Raw genomic sequence first — 24,662 nt, forward strand, 5'->3', positions numbered from 1 at the left:
AAAGGGTTATTGTGAATATTAAATACATTAATATGTATAAGCTGCTTAAAAGAATACTTTTCATACAACAAATGCTCAATAAATGTTAGCTATTATGAAAAGATGCTCAACATCATTAATCATTAGGGAAATACAAATCAAAACCACAAGATATCACCTCACGCCTGTTAGGATGGCTCTTACTAAAACAGTCAAAAGGTAAGTGTTGGTGACGATGTGGAGAAAAGGGAGTCCTTCCTTCTACACTGTTGAGGGGAATATAAATTGGTACAGCCATCATGATACAGTACAGATAAAAAAAGAACTACCATATGATCCAGCAATCTCATTTCTGTGTATATATCCAAGGAAACAAAATCACTATATCTAAGTTATATTACACTCTCATGGTCACTGCAGCATTATTCACAGTAGCCAAGATATGCAAACAACTTAAATGTCCATCAACAAAGAAAATGTGATATAGGCACATGAACACACACACACACACATACACACACACACATAATGGAACATACACACACACACATAATGGAATGTTATGCAACCTTAAAAAAGAAGAAAATAAGGAAATTCTGCCATTTGTGACAACATGGACGAACCTAGACATTACGCTGAGTGAAATGACAGATGCATAATCTCATTTATATGTGGAATACATATACTATATATATATACATATATATATATAGTTAAAAAGCCCAACACATAGAAATGGAGAGTAGAATTTGGTTGCCAGGGCTTGGGGAAGGGGAAATGGGGAGATATTGGTCAAAGGGTACAAACTCTCAGTTATAAGATGAGTAAGTTCTGGTGACCTAATGTACAGGTGATTATAATTAATAGTAATGTATTGTACACCTGAAATTTGCTCAAAGAGTAGATCTCAAAGTTCTCCTCATGCCCCCCACCAACACACAAAGGGAAACTATGTGAAGTGATGGATACACTGATTATCTTTTTTTTTTTTTTTTTTACACTGATTATCTTGAATGTGGTCATCACAATGCATATGCATATCAAAGCATCACATCGCACACTTTGAATATACACAATTTTTATGTCAATAGTATCTCAGTAAAACTCAAAAAATGTTAGCTATTATACCTCTGTCTTTTATTCAGTGGAATTAAAGAGATTATGTGCCAAATGTTGTAGGAGCAGAGGAGAGATTAATGGATAGACTGAAGAAGGCTTTACCCCAAAAGGACATTCATAATGACCTTCACAGACAGGGATTTCTTCAAGTGAAAAGGAGAATGAAGGAAAGTCCACACAGATGAAAGGCTGGGAGCAAGAGGCATGATCTCGTTCAGCCAGTGTGGCTGAGACGTAGGGCATGTGAGAAGCAATGGAAGGAAACACAGCTGGGAAGGTAGCTTTGGGAGTGGTACTTGGAAAGCCCTTAAATAACAGCTTAAAGAATTTGGATTTTATCCTGTAAGGAATGTGGAAGCAATAAAAGGTTTTTGGTGTATTTTAAGGATGGCAGTGAAGTGGTCAGATTTCTGCTGTTGAAAATTATCTTTAGCAGTAGTGTGGAGGATGACCAACTGGATAAGGGACTAGGGGAGAATAACCTTGTTAGAAAGTTAAAATGTTAGAAGGTCATGTAATCATAGTGAAATAGGTCCAGGGAATGAAGAAGAGAAAGCACAGTGAAGAGGAGACATTTCCAAAGTGGAATCTACGTGAGCTTCAGTAAGTGTGACACATCATGAGACTACAAAGTTCACATTTCCCAACCTAGCTGAGTACACTGCTCACGGGAAGAACAGCTAATACTTCGTCTCTGTAGAAGCACATCATGCACTGTGTGTGAAATCACACACTCACTAGGCAAATAGGAAAGCCGCCTTTTAGTGTTAGCTCTTTGGAAAAAACTTGAGACTAAATAAGCAGAACAGTCCAAAGCAAATATCAACTCTGGTGGCGTTAGGTGCCTGGATTTCCAAACGCAAATTATTAATGTAACATGCATTTTGGTTTTAACACATGCAAGCCCTTTTTGGGTATCACTGCAAAATACAGAAAGAAAAAAGCCCAAGGTGCTGGAACTTACATAGTCCTAAAGAAATCTTGCTGTTTTTTTAAGACTTTGTGCTTACCAATTAGCGCTTTGATGAAAAAAGCACAAAAATGGAATGTAAAAGAAAAAGACCTACACTATTGTGCGTTTTAAACACCACTAATTTTTCTCTTTTAGAGCAGTTTCTGAATTCATTTGGGACTCCAGAAGTGTTTCTGCAAGCACAGATGAGGGGATCAAGGACCTCATAAAGCTCTGATATGAAGTACAAAGCCATTGTACTATTATCGTTTAAACATTCCAATTCAAGTGATAGTGTGACCAAAGATGGTTACCAAAGACTATTCCTGCTAACTTTAGTTAACAGTAAATTTCAGTCTTGACTTGATGTACAATGTCCCTCCCACAAAGGGAAAGGGTGGAAAATATTACTTATGTATCTTTCAAATAGCTCTTTCCAAAGTCGCTGGTAGCTGGGAATTAGCAGCCTCTGCTGTTCTTGTCTTTCTTTCCCTGCTGTACAAAAGGGTAATTGAGCAATCTGTGCTCTGCTCTGCTGGGAAGTCAATCCATCCAACTAACCTGCACATGCACCTGGCTAATATCCTTTCTCTTATTCATGATTCAGTTGCTTTTTTGTGCTCTCCTTAAATGCCCTGACTTTAGGAAATGATTTCCAAAATTATGGCCTCAAGCCCCCAGGATCATGGACTGTCAAGTCCATCTAGTTTTTCATTCTTAAAATGTCTGCCATTGATGTTATGTAGTAGATGATAAAACTTTATTAAAAATTCAGTATAAAATATCAGTTCTGCAACTCATAGTTGAAAGAACTCTGGTGTAGGAGTCTAGGAATGTGAGTTCTTGTCTCATACTTACCTCGAAATCATTGAGAACTTGCTTTCCTGGGCCTCCATTTATTCATGTATAATATGATATAAAACAAGGCTTAAATATTCTAGGATTAACATTCCCCTATATGGGAAAAGCATACAGTTAATTTTCAGCTGGGATTTGAAGCCATATTACTTTTGTGTCTGGACTGGCAAAATCTTAAAGAAAAAAGAGAACATGTCAGATTTCTTATTTTCACTGTATAACTTAATTTGCTGTTGGAGTTTCCAATGAATATTTTGGAAACTTGACACTGAACAAAGTTTGGTTTTGGTTTCTAACTCTGTATGAATTGATGGGTGTTTTTAGATGTAGCTTGAGTTTGTTTTAGATTGGTTACCACTATCACTTAAGAATTATTAAAAACTTTTATTACATTGCCTCAGCATGTAATATGTTTTAAGTATTGACATATACCATGTTTTGTATCTCTCTAATAGTACTATCATAATAAGCTCATGAGGTTAGAAACAGTGTTTCAGAAAATTCTGAACCAAGCATAGAATAATTTTGTTTAAATATGGAGCGAAATGAATTAATATTATTTTATCTTAATTACTTCCATTATGGATAATAAAAAAATTAACTGCCTTTCAAAATTAGAGTAGTACTTCATAGATTCAGTATTATTTACATATAATTTTCTAGGTAATTGAAATCTAACCCTTTATGTACCATATAGCTTTTAAAATTTTAATTCTTTTAGATGGAAAACATTTGTACCACACTGCATATTGTCTTGACTTCAAATCAAATTATATAATACCTAACATTTATATAGTGCTTAAAAATGCACTTTCCAAGGACATCATCTCTTAAACCAAGTATCATTCAGAATATAAATGAACTTTCTTGTGATAATTCAGTTATTTCTACAAGCATATACTGTGCTATAATTCAGAGAGGATCTTGGGAACTACTGAAATGACTAAACCTATCTGCCAGTATACTAAAGAGCACAGCCCAACAGGATTCGGACATCACTATGTTTGTCTGAAATGATTTATCTTTTCTCTCACTATTCCTGTCAGTTGTCACTCCTGCTAATGATAACAGCTCACATTTGCACGGTACTTGAGAGCCTACAAAGCACTTTCCCATACATTGCTCCATTCTGTGATTGCCTCCTAGTCCCTTTCCAATTTGCCACCAAAGTGCCAGGCCTTTGAAAACAAGATAATCAGACTTAAAAAGAGATTCTATTTAAAGAGTAAACAACCTCTGAGTGAGGGCCCCAAGGAGTTTCCTAAAAAATAAGGTTTAGATCATGGACAACAGCATTTATTTTGGCTGCTCAGAACCTATGTGTTTCCCACAGATTCTTGGCTGGGCTCTGAATGGTTGAGGTTGGCGGATAAGAAGCCTCTGGCTCAACGAAATATTTCTGTTATTGCACTTTACAATGAATTGTCTAGTGATTTAAAGACGTTGCATATTGGAATGAGAAATAACCTTAGAGATTATTCACTGCAGGTTACTCATCATATAACTAAGGAGGTTGAAGACCAGAGAATTTTTAGTGCTAAAGGCAGAACTGACTTAAGGAAACAACTCTTCTGACTCTCAATCAATGTCCTCTCTATTAACACGACACCATGCATTTGTTCTAAATGACCTTGGTATTTTTAAGATACTGAGTTTTTGGAAGTTTGGCTCAAGTGATATGATGAAGATAATATATTTTCAAGTGTATGTACTGTGACATGCACTGAAGCATGTAATAGAACGACTGCCTTTCCCGCTATTAAACTGTAAATATTTTATCAGTATTTTCTCCATAGTTTCAAAAGTTGAAGAGAAAACATTTTAAAAGAGATACTAGAAACCTAGAAAAATGGTACAGATGAGCCAGTTTGCAGGGCAGAAGTTGAGACACAGATGTAGAGAATAGACATATGGACACCAAGGGGGGAAAACTGTGGTGAGGTGGGGATGGTGGTGTGCTGAATTGGGCGATTGGGGTGACATGTATACACTGATGTGTATAAAATTGATGCCTAATAAGAACCTGCAGTATAAAAAAGCAAACAAAACAACTAATACTAAACTTTCATTGGGTTATTTGTATGGAAATATGTTAATATAAATGTTTCAGACATTACATGAAATTTCTAAAAATCTTATATTTGTATTTGTATGGAAATATGTATGGAAATATGTTAATATAAATGTTTCAGACATTACATGAAATTTCTAAAAATCTTATATTTGTATTTGTATGGAAATATGTTAATATTAATGTTTCAGACATTACATGAAATTTCTAAAAACCTTATATGTTCTGGTATAATGTTATAAGTAATAATCCTAGTTATTACTTTAAAATGTATATCTCAGAAATAACTAATTTTCTTGTCAACTGCATTATTATGAACTTTCATCAAATCTTTTACCGTGGTCATTTTTAAGTCTTTTGTCATTTACAGACAGTTCTGGGTGTACTCTGATGATTTTGCAAATATGTTCCTATAAAAGGGTTTCATCTTCAAGAAATTCATGGAAAAGACTCTGACATGTACAGGTTTCTGGTAACTGACTGTACTGCTGAACTGAATGAATAAGCATTTTCAGAACTCTGATGAAAAACTGATGAACTCATAAAAGTGCTAACAAAAGATCAAGATGAAAAAAAACAATTAATTACATGGGACTGAGTGAACTGATGAGGATGAGTATAATTTTTGTGACTTTCTGTCTGAATTAAAAAAAAAAAAAAATCCCACAAGGACTCAGAGGCAAAGAATATACAAATCAATTTTCACGGCAAAGTAAAGGAGCTGTTACAGTGGAGGATTACTGGACTGAATGTCAATATTATGACATAGTATGAGTGTGTTTCGTGTTTGGTAATGGCAATCATTGTTGCTTTTGTTGTGGTCATCCATGTACAATGCTTGGTGTCAGGCTATTTATCTCTTGTAAAAATAAAATACAGTGTGTGTGTGTGAAAAAAAAAAAAAAAGAATGGAATGTGAGAGGAAAAAAAAAAAACAAAAAAAAACAAAAAAAAACAAACAAAAAAGAAGATGGTTAGGAGAGGGGTATAAGCATAAATACCCCAAAGAGAATTTAAAGATCTGTGAATTTACACTAACCTTTTCTGCAATATCCACTTTCTTTTGCCTCTACAGGTCTTCCAGGAAAAGGCGAGTGAGACTAAATTTTTAAATGTAAATGAGATGTTTTTTCCCAATTGCTTTGTATTTCAAGTACAGAAAAAAAAGTGCTGAATTTATTTTTTGCCAGCTTAAAGAGTGAAAATAGTTGTCTTTTGAACATTTAGTTTGCCATTAAATCAAATGAATTTGAAAAAAAAAAAAAAATGAATGTATGTTGAATTTTATCACATGCCTTTTCATTTTCTATGGAGATGATCATACGATTTTTCTCCTTTGACCTTTTAATATATTTTGTCATTTTGGACCATCCTTGCGTTCCTGAAATAAACTACTTGATCATAAAAAAAAAAAAAAAAAAAAAAAGAGATACTGATTTTTAAAAAATGTTATCTGACTACCCACCCCCCAACATACAAACCCTGTATCTTGAAAATACAAAATCCTAAAAGAAAAGGAAAAAAAAAAAAGGAGGGAGAGAGGGAAGGAAGGAAAAAAGAAAGAAGGAAAGGAGGGAGGAAGGAGGAAAGGAAGGAGGAGAGCTGGGGAAAATTAAATCATTCTTTGCATATTAATATTAAGGAAGCTTAGCAATTTTTGTGTTTCAATAATTTTCTCCTATCCTAATATAAACTATAATTAGTTTGTGGTTAAATCAGCATAGGTATTTCAATTACCTTTCTGGCAGCAGGGCTAAATTTGTCACTTCTAAGTGATGGTGTGTGAAAAAACTTATTGCTATTCCCCCTAAATTCTTCACTTTCAACTAACCAACACAATTAATACCAAACATTTTGGTGTTCAAGTGAGTGACAGCTTTGACTTGATATGTAATTCTTCTTAGGGGTTGAGAGCAGGAAGAAAACAGTTGCCTAATATAATCTAGTTCATTCTCTTGGTTGTCAAATGACCACACTGGAATAGAAGAAAAATGGAGCAAGGACTTTTAAGATTATAGTATTTCATCTCAATAAAAAAATGCATAATGAAATAAAAGTAGTCTATATATCTCACTGTAGAAAAGCTAGATTTTTAGGTTTTTATTACCTAACAACTTTGCACCATGTTTATACTTAACAACAACAAAAAATGAAGTACACTTTTTCCCTTAGTTAGGAGAAATTGGTTTTGAATATTTGCAGATTTATTCTCATGACAAATTTATGATGATTCACATATTTAGCTTTGGGAGTAGAATTCTAGGGAAGAAATTCTACTATCAATTAACGTGGAAACTGTGCTGGTAAATCAAGTATAACATCTAAGAAATAAATTGGAGGATTTTAATTGGTCGATATGTGCCCTAAACAAAACCTATAATGAGGACCCTGAGTAGACTGTGTGAGTGAAGCCAATCCACAGCACCCTGACCTTCTTCAAAGAGGCTCTGAAAACAAAGTGGTTGTTAGGTAATGTAATTTGAAATAAAAAACAGGAGATACCATATTAATTTAAAGAACCAGTATTCATCAGTACAGCAATTCTAAAATTTCTATTTTAAAAAGCAGCTCTCCTGGGGATTCCTAGAGTTAGGTGGAGATGCAGCAGTGAAGAATGTAGCCATATTTGAACTAAGATGATTTGGGTAAGCTGTTCTCTCTAGAAATCACATCAGCTTTCCAACAGAGGATCCTGAGGATATGTGTTTGCTTCTGCCTGCCATCCCTGCCAAAGTTTACCCTATTTAATCATGTGTTTACAGATGTAGAGAAGAAACATATGGACACCAAGGGGGGAAAGCAGGGGCGGGGGGTTGTGGTGGGATGAATTGGGAAATTGGGATTGACATGTATACACTAATATGTATAAAACAGATAACTAATAAGAACCTGCTGTATATATATATAAAAAAAAAGGTGCATTGCGAAAAAAAAATCATGTGTTTAAACATGATAGGCTAATTACATCAAAAAACCACCTCTCCACTCCCAGCAGATTTTAACCAATGAATAGAAATTAATTGGTATGTAGAAGGATAGACATGAACTAATTTACAGAACACATATTTAAGGAAAAAAATATTTCTTTTCTCTAGAAAGATAGGATTAAAGGGCTTTTCTATGCATGGTTGGAAATCAAAACCATGTTAATGTTATATGAGTTTTTTTGGCTAGGAATTTGGGAAAGAATTAATAAAACATATCTTATCACTGGGCCTATTGACTAAACTGGTAATATTATAGTATGAAGAAAAAACTGCATAACTTCTACATTCTTTTTTTAGCTATTTTAACATTCTAGTCTGATCTTTTGTCTTAACTGGTAACTCACTTATCAATTTTTGGTTTCCTCTTACCTAAGGTCTTTTACTCTTAGAAGGTATGAAATACAAGCACATTTTAAATTATTTTCTAGCTCTTAGATATTGAACATATGAGATCTCCACTCTAAATGGCTGTGAAAATTCTACTTTGCTTGGATTTTTACAGTGATTTAAACATCATTTCTATTCAGCTGGTACATTTTAACCACTTTCATGAACTCAGAAATAACTTTGTGACAATAATACTGTTGTAATTTATTGTCATTTGTTTGCTTTTGAAAAGGTGAGATAGGTTGTGTCCTTCCTATTGCTAAACATATACATTATTTTGAACATATATCAGTACAATTTAAAAAACTCCAAAAAATATTAGTATTTATATAACATATTGAAGAAATTGTTTCACTTTATTTTAGAGCAGTTTGTGATGAACCACATCTTCACTAATGGACCAAAGTTACCATCTAATGTCACATTGACCAGATGACAGCAAGACAGATAAACACATATTATATATTATACTAATAAACAGATAGATAGTTAAGGCACCACACACACACACACACGCACACACACACAGAGCAGGCTGACAAACATAACGTGCTGGTAAAAGGTTACCAAACTTAAGACAAACTGCATTGTGATTCTTCTTCTCTATTTAGTATGGAGACCTAAGTCCAGAGCACACTATTCACACATTTAATATTTAGAAAACTTCTCAGTAATGCTGATGTTTCACATTTAGTTTGCCTGGCCAGAAAGTACAGAATAGTGAAGCAGAATATTACAGAGCATGGGGGAAAAGCCTAGTATTCAAAACTAGTATTCAAATGTTCTGGTTTGAACCCTAGCACCATGACTTCCTAGATGTATAGTCTTGAATATATTGTTTATCCTCTATGCCTCTCTACTTCACAAACTGTAAAATGGGAATAATTGTACCTGTCTTCCAGCATTAAGTAGATAATGAATGTAAGACATCAGTCACTCCAGACATGGTGGGTGCTTCACAAAGGAGAGCCCAATTTTCACTTTCAAGCGATAAGAGCCAAGGAAATCCTATTTGGCAACATATGAGTTCAGTGACCACACCTTCCAAATGAAAAATTGAGACACAGTCTGCCAAGAATGAATGCATTTTTGGTGACAGCAGGACAGAATATTTGAAACTGGAAATGTCACTGCAAAACCTTGATGGGTATTTATCATGCTATGAGAAATGTAGCCATCAGGAGAGCATCCAAGAACATTCATTTTTAAAGGAATTTTATTTAACAACCTTTGGTGTTTTCACTTTAAAAAGAAAGGAGACTTACCAGAGCACAACACCCCAAAAGTCATTATCTCTGAAAAGATACCTGCATTATACTTTTCATGTTATTATAAATTGTAGTGGTGTCCAATCCTGATATATTACATATAGGTTCAAATACAAAGACAAAGAGAACTTAAAGGAAGTTCCTTATCATTTAGGATGCCTGGGGAATACTTTTCTTCCTTCTCTACCTCCTCTTGCTATTTAGTGTCTAGAGAGAAATCACTTCTTATCTTCAATACATTCTGTGACCTTTTAAAAGTCCCCCTTTCCTAGTGAGAATGAATCAGTGTTGTTTAAAGATAAATAAAAAGAAAACATTCTCATGGTTTTCTGGGTTTAGGTGGGAAGTACACTTTATTTGAATTTTTTCCTTAAAGGATACCATAAAACTTTCTTTTCTTCATTGATTCAATTCAAAAATAGAGTAGAAGAATTTTTTTCTTTAGCTACTAAGAATAGTTAGAAGGAGGTAGTAGGGTGAAAGAGGAGATGTAAAAGGTCTATTCATTTCATATTTGAGGGCTAGTCTTTACTGCACTTCTTCACTGCTCCCTCTTGTCTCTTCCTTACACTTCTGCAATAAACACACACACACACATTTTTTTAAAATAAAACTACATGGCAAACAAGCCAGAAAACTTTATTTTCAATTTACATAGCAAAGAATTAAATATTTTAATATGTAAGAAGCTCTTACAAATTAATAAGGAAAAGACAAGGGAAAGACTAGGAAATTTACAAAAAAATAAATCCAAAGTCATTCAACATATAACAAAGAACAAAAATTAAAACAAAATACTATTTTTTGCTTATAAGATAGGCAGAAATGAAAAATATATACAGAATTGGACTTGGTATAGGGAAATAGCATTCTCAGATCTTTTCTGAAAGGCATTTTTAAATATAGTATTTTCAAAACACCAAAATGAGCACATTTCCTTAACCAAGCAATTCCACAACAGAAAATTTATCTTAAGGAAAAAATATGACAAGCCTGTAAAATGTTTGTACAATGATGGTCCATGCAGCACTGTTAAAAGCAACAAAATAAATTCATATAGTAAATTACATATATATTTAAAAATAGCTACTATTTATGAAGCACATATGAGCTAATTATATATATTACCTCATGTAGTTTTCACAAGAATTCTGAGAACTATTATTCCCATTTTTATCTGCAGATGAGAAAACTGAAGTTCAGAAAAATAATGAGATTTGCTCAGCTCAACAATCTAGTAAGTGGTAGATACAGAATTAGAACAAAGTTGGTCAACTCCAAAAGCCAATGTTCTTTCATTTAGATTACATACCATATGACCCAGCAATCCCACTAGTAGGCATATACTCAGAGGAAACCATAGTTCAAAAAACTCATGCACCTTAATGTTCATTGCAGCACTATTTACAATAGTCAGGTCATGGAGACAATCTAAATGTCCATCGACAGATGAACGGATAAAGAAGATGTGGTACATATATACAATGGAATATTACTCAGCCATAAAAAGGAATGAACTTGGGACATTTGTAGAGATGTGGATGGACCTAGAGACTGCCATACAGAGTGAAGTAAGTCAGAAAGAGAAAAACAAATATCATATATTAACACATATATGTAGAATCTAAAAAAAATGGTATAGATGATCTTATTTGCAAAGCAGAAATAGAGACACAGACATAGAGAACAAACGTATGGATACCAAGGGGGAAGGAGGGGTGGAATGAATTGGGAGATGACATATATACACTGTTGATACATGTATAAAATAGATAACTAATGAGAACCTACTGCAAAGCACAGGGAGCTCTACTCAATGCTCTGCGGTGACCTAAATGGGAAGGAAATCCAAAAAAGAGGGGATACATGTATACATAGAGCTGATTCACTTTGCTGTACAGTAGCTGATTCACTTTGCTGTACAGTAGAAACTAACTTTGTTGTACAGTAGAGCTCTACTCAGTGCTCTGTGGTGACCTAAATGGGAAGGAAATCCAAAAAAGAGGGGATATATGTATACATAGAGCTGATTCACTTTGCTGTACAGTAGCTGATTCACTTTGCTGTACAGTAGAAACTAACTTTGCTGTACAGTAGAGCTCTACTCAATGCTCTGCGGTGACCTAAATGGGAAGGAAATCCAAAAAAGAGGGGATATATGTATACATAGAGCTGATTCACTTTGCTGTACAGTAGCTGATTCACTTTGCTGTACAGTAGAAACTAACTTTGCTGTACAGTAGAGCTCTACTCAATGCTCTGCGGTGACCTAAATGGGAAGGAAATCCAAAAAAGAGGGGATACATGTATACATAGAGCTGATTCACTTTGCTGTACAGTAGCTGATTCACTTTGCTGTACAGTAGAAACTAACACAACATTGTAAAGCAACTACACTCCAGTAAAAACTAAAAAAAAAAAATAGAAGACTGATTACAAGAGTAACTGGTTTTGACCTGATTTAATTACAGTGATTCTAGAATCTCATAAGTATAACGCCAATTATTACTTTTAGATATACTTTATCATGTTGGTGATACAGTCATTCAGATCTAATTTGTCATGAAATGTTTAAATAAAGAATGTTTTAAAATATTTTCTTTCACACACACACATTTAAAAAAAAAAGGACAAACAGAATATCTAACCTCACTGAGTACGGTGAAAAGTAATCTCTTCAGAAACAACCTCTTGTAGTAATAATAAATTACCCCACAGCTTTACCTAAGATTGTCTTATCTACCTCAATCACCCTGTTCTGTTAATGTGCTTAACACCAAGAATGTCAAAAGACCTTGCAGAAAATGGAGAATGAGGGGGCATGCGGAATGATGTTTGCAAAGTCTAACAAAACTGAAGACAATGAGGGAGCTAGAAAATATATATTTCCTCTTCAGTAACTGAGGAGGACAGAAAGCTTTATTAAAAACTCTGTTTGGATGACAATGTGTAAAACATTAATTTTTCATCTCCTTTCCCTCCATCCTTAGCCCATATTTCCCACTTTCTTTGCACACACAAAATAAGAAGCAAAGCTCTTTGTAAATTCTTGGAACAGAATTGACTTTTTCTTAAAGGCTATCAATCCATATTGAATGACATTAAGACAATAATATGAAATGTTGTTAGGTAATGAAGATATACTAGCAGCGTCACGCCTCTATCTAAACTAAAAGAATTGGCTAAGAAATCATTCACCTGATTTGCAAAGTCTAGATATATTCCTCTATGTGACAAACATTATTTAATGTTAAAAAATGCAATGTATTGTTGCAATTTGTTGTCATGATGTGCAATGTTTCACATGTAGAAAAACTTTTCTGATCATATTTCTCTTTTCATAGGTCCCATAAGTTTTTCTTTTTTGTTTTAAAAATTAATTAATTAATTAGTTAATTAATTAATTAATTAATTTTTTGGCTGCATTGGGTCTTCATTGTTGCACACAGGCTTTCTCTAGCTGCCCCGAGCAGGGGGCTACTCTTCGTTGCGGTGCACAGGCTTCTCATTGTGGTGGCTTCTCTTGTTGCAGAGCACGAGCTCTAGGTGCGTGGGCTTCAGGAGTTGTGGTACGTAGGCTCAGTAGTTATGGCTTGTGGACTCTAGAGCGCAGGCTCAGTAGTTGTGGCACACGGGCTTAGTTGCTCCGCGGCATGTGGGGTCTTCCCGGACCAGATATTGAACCCATGTCCCCTGCACTGGCAGGCGGATTCTTAACCACTGCGCCACCAGGGAAGTCCCAAGTTTTTCTGACAGAAAAAATAATTGGGTAATTTCAAAATCCACATATTTTAAAGAAAGATATTGCCATTTCTCATTTTTTACGGAACTAGAACAAAAAATCTTAAAATTTGTATGGAGACACAAAAGAGCCCGAAGAGCCAAAGCAGTCTTGAGGGAAAAAAATGGAGCTGGAGGAATCAGACTCCCTGACTTCAGACTATACTATAAAGCTACAGTAATCAAGACAACATGGTACTGGCACAAAAACAGAAACATAGATCAATGGAACAAGATAGAAAGCCCAGAGATAAACCCACACACCTACGGTCAACTAATCTATGACAAAGGAGGCAAGGATATACAATGGAGAAAAGACAGTCTCTTCAATAAGTGGTGCTGGGAAAACTGGACAGCTACATGTAAAAGAATGAAATTAGAACACTCCCTAACATACACAAAAGTAAACTCAAAATGGATTACAGACCTAAATGTAAGACTGGACACTATAAAACTCTTAGAGGAAAACATAGGAAGAACACTCTTTGACATAAATCACAGCAAGATCTTTTTTGATCCACCTCCTAGAGTAATGGAAATAAAAAACAAAAATAAACAAATGGGACCCAATGAAACCTAAAAATTTTTGCACAGCAAAGGAAACCATAAACCAGGCGAAAAGACAACCCTCAGAATAGGAGAAAATATTTGCAAACAAATCAACGGACAAAGGATTAACCTCCAAAATATATAAACAGCTCATGCAGCTCAATATTAAAAAAACAAACCACCCAATCCAAAAATGGGCAGAAGACCTAAATAGACATTTCTCCAAAGAAGACATACAGATGGCCAAGAAGCACATGAAAAGATGCTCAACATCACTAATTATTAGAGAAATGCAAATCAAAACTACAATGAGGTATCACCTCACACCAGTTAGAATGGGCATCATCAAAAAATCTGCAAACAACAAATGCTGGAGAGGGTGTGGAGAAAAGGGAACCCTCTTGCACTGTTGGTGGGAATGTAAATTGATACAGCCACTATGGAGAACAGTATGGAGGTTCCTTAAAAAACTAAAAATAGAATTACCATATGATCCAGCAATCCCACTACTGGGCATATACCCAGAGAAAACCATAATTCAAAAAGACACATGCACCCCAATGTTCATTGCAGCACTATTTACAATAGCCAGGTGATGGAAGCAACCTAAATGCCCATCGACAGACGAATGGATAAAGAAGATGTGGTACATATATACAATGGAATATTACTCAGCCATAAAAAGGAACGAAATTAGGTCATTTGTAGAGACGTGGATGGATCTAGAGACTGTCATACAGAGTGAAGAAAGTCAGAAAGAGAAAAACAAATATCGTATATTAACGCATATATGTGGAACCTAGAAAAATGGTACAGATGAACCAGTTTGCAGGGCAGAAATTGAGACACAGATGTAGAGAACAAACGTATGGACACCAAGGGGGGAAAGTGGCGGGGGGTGGAGGTGGTGGTGGGATGAATTGGGAGATTGGGATTGACATGTATACACTGATGTGTATAAAATGGATGACTAATAAGAACCTGCTGTTTTAAAAAATAAATAAAATAAAATTCAAAAATTAAAAAAAAAAAGAAATATATTGCTGTTTCTAATAAGCATTTTAAACCTACCACGAATGGAAGTATTTAGGCTTTGAGAACAGCCAGCTGTTGAAAGTTAAGAAACAGCAAGAGCAGGAAAGCAGAAATAGTTTAGTTCTCATTTGTAAAAAGTTTATATGCATTGCTCATAAAACGTACTCCGTAAATCTATGATCTTCCATGCCCTTAACAGTTTCTTTATCTTTAGGTAGAATCATCACCCTATTCTCAGCTAATCATTTATTTGCTGTCAAAGATAGTCAATGGCACTTTGATCTTGTTTGCTAATTTTAGACATAAACTGATTCTAAGCTCTTGCTGCACTGTGTAAAATGTATCCCACTCTGCTTGCATACTTTGACTACAACCTCAGGTTCTACAAAAACAAATTATTATTCATGCTTTTTTCCTTTTTACAAGTTTGGCACCTCACTCTTCCATCGCCGAAGTTTGAGTCTGTCATTTTTTTTTTTTTTTTTAACCAGGACTCTATCTTTCACAGATTCTCTTTCTGTCTACACCCATCATCATGTTTTTCTTTTCCTTTGTAAAACAAAACAAGTTTCATTCTTCCCCTCTTCACAGCAAAATTTCCTTCTTGTACTGCAGTTCATATCAAAGGATTCTTCTTACAGAGAGTCTGAGATACTGCCAACCCTTAAGTGGCCTCAAGGGCTTGCAGAACCAAAGAAGAAACCAAAGGGCTAAGATACCTTTGGTTCTCCAGCTTCCTGATGTGGAATGCAGTGTCAGGTGCAGTGCCAAAGACACCTCATACCTCTCAGGAGCTTGAGCTCATCACATCAGATGTCATTCAGACACAGAAGAAGTGGTATTTTGGTGAAGAACATATAGAATGTTCAAAGCTCCCAAGCAAAAAAATCTCTCCCAACTTGAATGAGTAAGGAGGGAGTTTGGAAAGCTTTTGAAAGAAGGGGGAAAGAAGCATTAATGCATCAAAGAGAACAGAGGCATCTGGGAGTAGCAATAAGAATAAAAGAGAAGATAAATAGATGGGGGGGCATCATAAAAGTAAAAAGAAAGTAAAAGAGATTTACTTTACTCTAATTTACTTTACATAAAAGTAAAAAGTAAAGAGAAAGCGTTGCTTCCTGGCAAATTGACATTGAACATATTTTTTAAAATGGAGACCTAACCTTTTTTCCTTCTTCTCAGATAAATAAATTTAGCTGCTTAGGCTGAAAAGGAAAAAAGAAAGAAGGAATGAAGAAAGGAAAAGGGAAGGAAGGAAGGAAGGAAGGGAGGGAGGAAGGAGGAAAGAAGCTCCATCATCAAATAAAAGATCCTTTGCTACATTCTAGAATATGTCAGACTAGTGATGATATGCTTTATTCTTCCCTTATAAAATACTATCAAAATCATTCTGATTACAAGAAAAGTAAAGTTAATGACTTTAGAAAGAGGAATAAAACTAATTATACACAATGAACACGTGATTTTTTTCTAAAGGACCCCAAATCCTCACAGAGGTATCCTCATTGGCCCATCTTTCCAGCAGGCAACTGGTAAAGAAAAACTGGTTTCATTCTATAGTAGGAGAAATAAAACAGGAAACTATTACTTGGTTTTATATATAAAGGCATTTTAAATACATCATCTTTAGTTGAACAAAACAGTCCTGGGGTCAAATGCTGGCTTCATCATTTATAAGCTTTAAGCTTGAGAAGTTATTCAAACACCTTAAACCTCAATTTCCTCATGTATAAACTGAGGATAATGATAGTCTTTATTTCTTAGGGTTGTGAGGCCAGAATGAATTAATTTAAATTACTGTAGCAGAGAGCCTGATACATCAGAATTTTTCTTTATTGCTGCTGTAACATATCATCACAAACATAGTGGCTAAAAAATAAGAATTTATTATCTTACAGTTTCTGGAGGTCAGAAGTCTGACCTCGGTCTCACTGGGCTAAAATCAAGGTGTCAGCAGGATTGTGTTCCTTTCTGGAGCCTCTGTGGGAGCATCCATTTTCCTGCCTTCTGCTGCCTTGTAGAAGCTGTGTGCAGTACATTCCTCGTCTTATAGCCCCATTCCTCCATCCTCAAAGCCAGCAACACTGCATGTTTTTCTCACTGCAGCAGCAAAGCTTTTCTGCTTTTAAGAACTCATGTAATTAGGTTGGGTTACCTGGACAATCCAGGATAATCTCCTCCTCATCTCAGTGTTCTTAACATTAATTACATCAGCAGTGTCCCTTCTGCCATGTAAAGAAATATATTCATGGCTTCCAGGGAACAGAAGGTGGACATGTTTGGTTGGGGTCAGGTCATTATCCTGCTTACCACAGCCTGGTACCTCAGAATGTGCTCCATAAATGTAATTAGTTTATTATTTTTATCATTATCATTACTATTTTATTGGCATTAGCATGGTCATACGCCTATAGATTCTCATAACTTAGGTATCATGAGTGACCCTGACCTCCCACACACATCCACACCACTCATTTCTCAGTTGAAGAATTAGAGACCAAGAGACAGGAAATGATTTACCCAAGGCCATCCAGCCAGTTGATGCTGATTTTCCTCAGTTCATAGTTCCTGACTCAACATAGTGCTTCCCCCATATTACCCTGCTGAGAACAGTAATCTAAAATGTACACCTAATATTTATGCCTAATTTGAAGCTTATTTGCATAGAATAAAATGTCAAAAATGTCAAACTAAATTCTTAATTTGCATAACCAAAAACATAAATCAAAACAATAATTATTCTACTTTTCATAGAATGCTCTTAAGAAATATTAGGGAGAATGCTTATAATTGCTAAATTTCACTGAAGTCAGGTTAGAATTTAGATTTGGAAAAAGTGACTTTTTAGAGCACATATATTCTGTCTCGAAGTCTCTCCTTTTCCTTGTTTGTTTTTTCTTGTATCTTTCTTTCCTTTCCCCTTTTTGTTCCCATAGTTCTGAATGAATATGCTGTTTGTTCAGCGGAAAAAATTAACACCTCAAGACGACAACAAATTATTTCATTTCTAATTACAGTGACACCTCTTTTATATATCTTTCCCCGGAGAATAAAATGTTCTGGATGAGAAAATTTTCCAGATAACTAAAATTTACCCATTCAATTATAAAATTATATTAACAAAACAGGCTTTGACATTTTGGGTGGCAATTTCTCTAAAATGCACTGAACACTCCACTGATTTATCCATCAAACTTGGTAACAGGCTGAGCATAACATATCCTATTTTAGATAATATGAGGATCAAAACTATTGTCCTAGTAAGAGAATGAATTCCCTGGGAGGTACCATGTAGTCTGAGTGTGTTGGACCATCAACTAAATGCCTTCTGGATTGCTGTGTTTTTCTATATTCTGATTCTTCAATCTCCTTCATCACTGTCAACCATCAATTCTTTAGTGTGTCTGGTTTAAGGATTTTCCCTTCCTTTCCTTGCTTCTTCTAAACTATCTTCCACTAGAATGAACTAAATCATAAAAGGGAATCAGACAACTGAGACATAAAATCCAGCAGTCTTAAATATTCACACAAGAACCTACAAGGTTGACTCTTAGTTTTTTTCATTAGCTAAGTCCTGGCAGCAATTTCTTCTTGCATCAGGATAGATACAGAGCTAGTTCTAGATGAATATTATTGTAATAATTGCCAAAAATATGACATATGAATAAATATGGTAAACATGGATTTGCTTTCTTTCACCTCAAACCATCAGAATATAACATGTACTGGGATATGAAAAAAAATGTGCTACTTATTGATATCACATGGGAGTTTGCTGGAATAAGAAGCTCAGCATCATCCCCACCTTCAAGATCTACTGATTCAGAATGTTGACAATATCCCCATGAGATCTTTATGCACATTAAATCTGAGAAGCACTGATTTAGAACATAATACTCTCCAACAATAGGCTCTCCAATGATGGAGTTTCATTACTACCACCTGAGAAATCAGGATTTTTCTGTTCTTAGAACTCAATTTTTCTCTTTAATACTCTTCAGTCCACCTTCATGAAGTATTTTCATTCATTATCTAACATACCCTTAGCAAAATGTTATCTTCAAGAAAAAAAAATCTGAGTTTAAATAAATTTGTTGCAGATAAATAGATACATTATTCAATTCATTTAGAGACATGAATCTTAGGTTTTTAAATCCTTGAGGAACATTATAAATTACCAGGTTCAATCTAATCCCCTTAATTTGCACAAAAGAAAACTGAAGTCCAGAGAGATGGAGAGAGTTGGTTTAACATGTTATCAAGTATTAACATGCTTTTTACTCTATCTTAATCACAGATCCACTCATTCAATTATGTCCACTCAATTCCCTTTTGTTTGTTTTTTAAATTTGCTTTCTGTTGAAATTCATGTACTCACTCTTTTTCCACACATCAGTGTCAAAGCTGTTTAATGGGTTTATCCTCCCTTAGATTCCTCTCTACATATCTTTATCAAGACTTATAGTAGGAGTCCCATTTATTTATGCTGCACACTTAGTTCAATTATTGCTACTGGGCCTGTGTCTAAATTGAAGCTTTATTCATTTTCTGCTGGAGTTCTCCTGGTCTCCATTTCTGCCTGGATTGACCTTTGCATTCCGGTTGGTGGCACTCTCTGCAAGCTCCTTAAATTTTGCTGGCTCAGCCTAGGAACTCTTCTTAAAGGAGTAATTTAATCTTCCCCTACAACATCATCAGTTCTCAGGAGCTAGTCTTGCTCTCTACCCTGTAAAGTCTTTAGTCTGGGGTTAGGATAAAAAACTCAACTCCACCTCCCTCTCTGACCTCATAACTCTTAACAATAAGTACTAATGTTAGTCACGGCAAAGGCATGATTGTAGGAGATTATGATCTCTGGTGAAAGAAACAATTAAGAGCTCTTTTATTTCCAGCCTCCCTTTCTTGGGATCTGTTATAGCTCTTGGATTACTTGTCCTCCTTGCGTTATTTTTCTCTTATTCTTTCTGTGTAGCTAATAGGGGAACATGGGACAGGAACACTTCATTTTCTTCTCACAAGCCTATGACATAAACCAGAAAAAAGGGAAGAGGAGTTGACCTTAAAATTAGATTTTAGTCTAGGCCTTACTTAGATATACACTCCATTAGGTAGAAGTTCAGCCCAGCTAGCCAAGAGCACAGATTACATATGGCTTTAAGTTTAAACCCTAATTGGTAATAAAAAGATATAATTTACCTAGAATCTCCCCTCACACATAAATCTCCATGAGGGTCTGGGAGATGGATGCAAGGGGAAGAAAAGAATGGGAGGAGACCTTCTGATTAAAAATGTCAATGGGCCCCAGACAATTTTGTATAGTTAGATTTTTTTAAAAAATAGTTATTCTACCTCTAAAATGTATGCTCTTGAATCTTAGCTGATTTCCCCAAATGAACGCTTTCCTTTTTAATAGGGCTTATAGATAAAACTCTTGCAAAACTAGGCAAAAATCCTCTTCCTTCATTGGTAACCTATTTTGAATCTGAGCCTAGTACAGCAACTAAATAAATAAATATGTTTGTACTCTGCTCAGAGAGATAGCATAAGAATAATTGACTGTTAAAAATAACCTAATTTTTAATGCAGGTGTTTATTTTCAAAATATAATTCATCCATTTTAAAGTTAGACCTCATGCTAACCAATCTGAAAATTAATGTTGAAAGATAAATGAAGCTATTTCCTAAAGTATTTTTCATCTATATTTTTAGGAATGCCTTTGGATTGGTTAACTCTCAGAAGCTGACCTTCCTAAATGCCCCATATCTAGCAAATTAATTTAACAGTCTGTATATGCATCCTGTTTTGTGGTAAATTACTAGTAAACAACCACTGTAATTATAACAGGTGCATACTCACTAAGATGCATAAGATGAGAATTCAAAATGATGTAGAACACATTCTCTCCTTATTAAAAACAAATGCTAATTCCCCATAATATGGACTTTGTCATGCAATTTGCTCTCTTTCTACTGGCCTCTCCCTTAAAGAAGAATTACTGAGTTACAGTTAAGTATAATATAAAGACACAATTGAAGTTTGTTGAATGCCTACTTGGAACATTTAATAACAGACTATTATTAACTGATATAATAGTCTTACTCATAAAATTGCACTTTATGTGAAAATTCAGTAAGTGCCACAACATCTCAGATAACTTGAGTACAGTAAGCATCCTCTATGCATGAAAGCATTTTTAAAGAATCAAGCTGAGCTTTAGCAGTATCTATCACAGTATTAAGATCTTCATTCAATAAATTGGACTGGTGTCTCTCCTAGTAGGACTATCGTTGTAATGACACTGCCCAGCAGGATGCTGTTTTCTAATGCATAGGAAGATCAATGCTTTCATCTAAAAACATTAAATTTAGAAAGGTTCAAAGTTGCTACAAATAGATTAACTCTTTTAATGCTTTAGTCAAAGGTTATTGAAACAACTGTTTAATGCAAAAAGTTTTGTAAGCAGTAACTTTCTAACAAGAAATCTGATCTTGCTATTTTGGTAGCTGGTAAAACATCAAGAGGAACAAGGCCTCGCTTGACACAGATTGTAAGAATTATTCTTTTTAGTAAACTGGTATAATTTGCGCTAATCTAACAGAGTCAAAGCTTAAATTTGCATGTCATTATTTGGATTCATATAAATTTGTGCTTTTCTTAAATTGTCTTTACAAGTTGTTAATTAACATTTACCATTAGAGTACTCAGTGATAAATCAAATACTAGGTTCAAAAATATGAATTAGTCCTTTTTGAGGTTAAAAATGACCACAGGTAGGTAACTGCATATTGTTTAACCTAAAACCAAGGTTGGTAGATATATAATTTCATTAATACCATGATTATTATTCAATAACCCAGATGGTTGGTCTGTACTACATATTTATTGAATGAGTAAATAAATAGTGAATAGTTGACATAACTCCTTCATCTATCAGTCCTCTTATAGACCTAATACTTAAATCCAACTTTCTGGGTTAAACCATATTGATTTAATGGGTCTTCTGCATTCCAGGAAGCATAGAAGCAGGTGAATTTCTTCTATATTTTTTTGTTATAGGCAATGCTCTTACCTCTACCTCTCTCTTCTCTTCTTCTCTTTCTTCTCCCTCTCCTTCCCTACCTCCCTCTCTCTCTCTCTCAAACACACACACACACACACACACACACACACACACACACACGCACACATGCACACACGCACACTGTAGTCCTGCAGTCTGGCATCTCCAAAACAATCCTAGACTATCTACTAGGATTCCTTTCAGGACTGTAATTGCAAGATTTCTTTCAAATATAAATCAGTGAAGTACTCAAGGCAAAACACAAGGGCATTTTTTGACCAGAAGCAGTCAAAAAATGTGTCAGTATTGATGCCAGCAATTTGGATGGACCATCCACAGGCTTCTTTTCATACTGCATTAGAGATGCAATATTTGATTTTGCAAGAATATCTACTTTTATTTTTGTCTTCATATGTAAAGCAGAGTTTATTTTTGTAACTCAACATTTGATCATTAAACATTGGACAATGAATAAAATATTGTTATTCATTTTAATTTTTGAGCAAATGTTTATGGGACATTTGGTAAATATTGAGAATGCTTTTGAGATTTCTACTATTTTCCAAAGAAATCCTTCCTGATTTTAAGTTTGTTTATGGGCTTAGTGAAAAGTATTTGCTTTCCTTAAGTATGAGCATGTACTGGGTCACTAGCTTCCAAACTGTTCCTCTAGTTGAGTGAAGTTTTCATTTTGGTGGCATATTTCCATGACAGCTGTTTATCCCACATGTTTATATTGAAAGCATATTAATCTGAGCACCTGGGGGTAATTAGCATCAGGTACAAATGTCTCTGGATGTTAATGATTCCTCTTCTCCCCTCTTTCTATTGTCTGAAACCTGATGTTATTAGGTACTAATATCTTTGGGTCTTTGTGGTACTGATAACACCCTAAATGTCATCCACATTGACTTTGGTTAAGAAAGCTTGAGTTTTGGTAAAAATCTTCAGTTTACTGTGTATAACTCAACAAATAGATCTTTCTTTTTTTCCCCATGGAGGTATGTATTAATATTGACTTGGTAATAATAATGTGACTCACTGATCTTTGTTCATCTGGAATCATTTAGATTTAACAATTTTTTCCTTGAGACCTGGGTGTGACAATCATATAAGATGTCATTTGGATTAAGCTTGTGAGGGAAAACATTGCCAATGCCCTGATGATTGATATTCTTGATTTGGTCTCCCAATTGTTATATAATGAAAGTAATTCCTCCAGTAGAGCAAACAGCAAAAGTTGCTCTTGAACTTTCCTATTTGTACGACTTCAACATTTTCTTCCATCGTTGATTTTCTGATATATGATATGAACTTGACATATGATGGCTCTATTTGTCTACTTTTATCCCCTGGGAAATAGCTTCTGGTCAAGAATACTTACTTGCTTATTTCAAATACTGAATATAAAATATTGGCTCCAGAAGGATCATTTTATTGAGTTTCTAAATTTTACAAATAAAGGAAAAAGATATAGACACATTGAGACTTGTTTAAGAACCCTCAGCTTGTTAAAAAGCACTTGTAACTTAATTGGGTTTTGTAAAACCCCAGACAGCCTAAGCGCTGATGTTCAGAATAAAGCAAACTATAAATCTGATAAAAATTATTCGTTATCACATGTACTTCATTTCACTCCCTTTCACCCCAATGTAACTTGTGGTCACGTGTGTCCTATAATACATATTCCTTGTTTGGCGTCCATGGTATCTTGCTCTCCTGCTACTCTTCTATCCTCTCTGAGTAATTCTTCTTTCTCTGCCTGCCTGGCTGTTTAAGTTATATCAACTGTATCCAGTTGCCGGGATCTCTCGGTTTGTATATTCAGCCCTGACCATGCTTCTGTGATCCAGACCCATCTTTGCAATTGCTCACAAGTCTTCTTCACCTGAATGTTTTACATCTTATTAAACTTAATATGGCTTAAACGGAGCCAATTATTTTCTTACTCTCCTCACTCTATCATCCAAAGGCAAGAAATTTTTCTCCTGTATTTTCTACTTGGTCACTAATTCAACAATCTATACAGGCAATCAAATTGGGCAGGTGGGTGTCACTCTAGATTTCTCTACCACCCTGAGTTCCCCACACCTAATCAAACACAACGTCCCCTTAACATCTTACATGGATGTCTGTCATCTGTCTCCTCCTCACTCTCCCCATTCTACCACAATTCATTGTAAGGCCTAACACACAGTAGGTGCTCTATAAATTTTTATGGATGAATGAATAGAACAAGAATGAGCAAATGAATGATGACTAAGACATAGTTTCTACCCTCATTTAGCTCACTGTCTAGCAAATGGAGAGAAACAAAGAGACATGTATGTGATGCACGCTATGTTCCAAGAAAAGTCATACATAAGAGGTACTTTACCTAAGCTGGGGCTCGAGGAAGTCTTTCTGAAGAATGAAAACCTAGGTAATGAATAAATTTATTTACTCATTTATAATCTACTTAATTTTCCACTAATCTCTTCAGATTGAGTAGCAGGAGAAATTTGGATGGTGACAAAGGGAAATTCAGTGGTTTCCATAAAGACCAGTTTGGCTTTTCTACTCCCCAGGTAGCCATGACTGCTTAGATGTTCTTGGGTACAATTTTTCCTGAAAGAC

General features: G+C 34.9%; 1 protein-coding gene and 1 long non-coding RNA gene across 5 annotated transcripts in view; one reads left to right on the forward strand and one right to left on the reverse strand.

Moving 5' to 3' along the window:
• ALCAM (activated leukocyte cell adhesion molecule) overlaps positions 1–24,662 on the reverse strand; it is a 201,438-nt gene that overhangs the window by 79,337 nt on the left and 97,439 nt on the right. The window lies entirely within an intron of this gene.
• LOC309660213 overlaps positions 14,762–24,662 on the forward strand; it is a 298,211-nt gene continuing 288,310 nt past the window's right edge. The window contains exon 1 of the long non-coding RNA XR_014263278.1: positions 14,762–14,838. This is a non-coding gene — a long non-coding RNA (uncharacterized lncRNA). The remainder of the gene's footprint in view (positions 14,839–24,662) is intronic.

Source organism: Balaenoptera physalus (genome assembly GCF_965194825.1).
Source record: "Balaenoptera physalus genome assembly, chromosome: 4".
Taxonomy (NCBI): domain Eukaryota; kingdom Metazoa; phylum Chordata; class Mammalia; order Artiodactyla; family Balaenopteridae; genus Balaenoptera; species Balaenoptera physalus.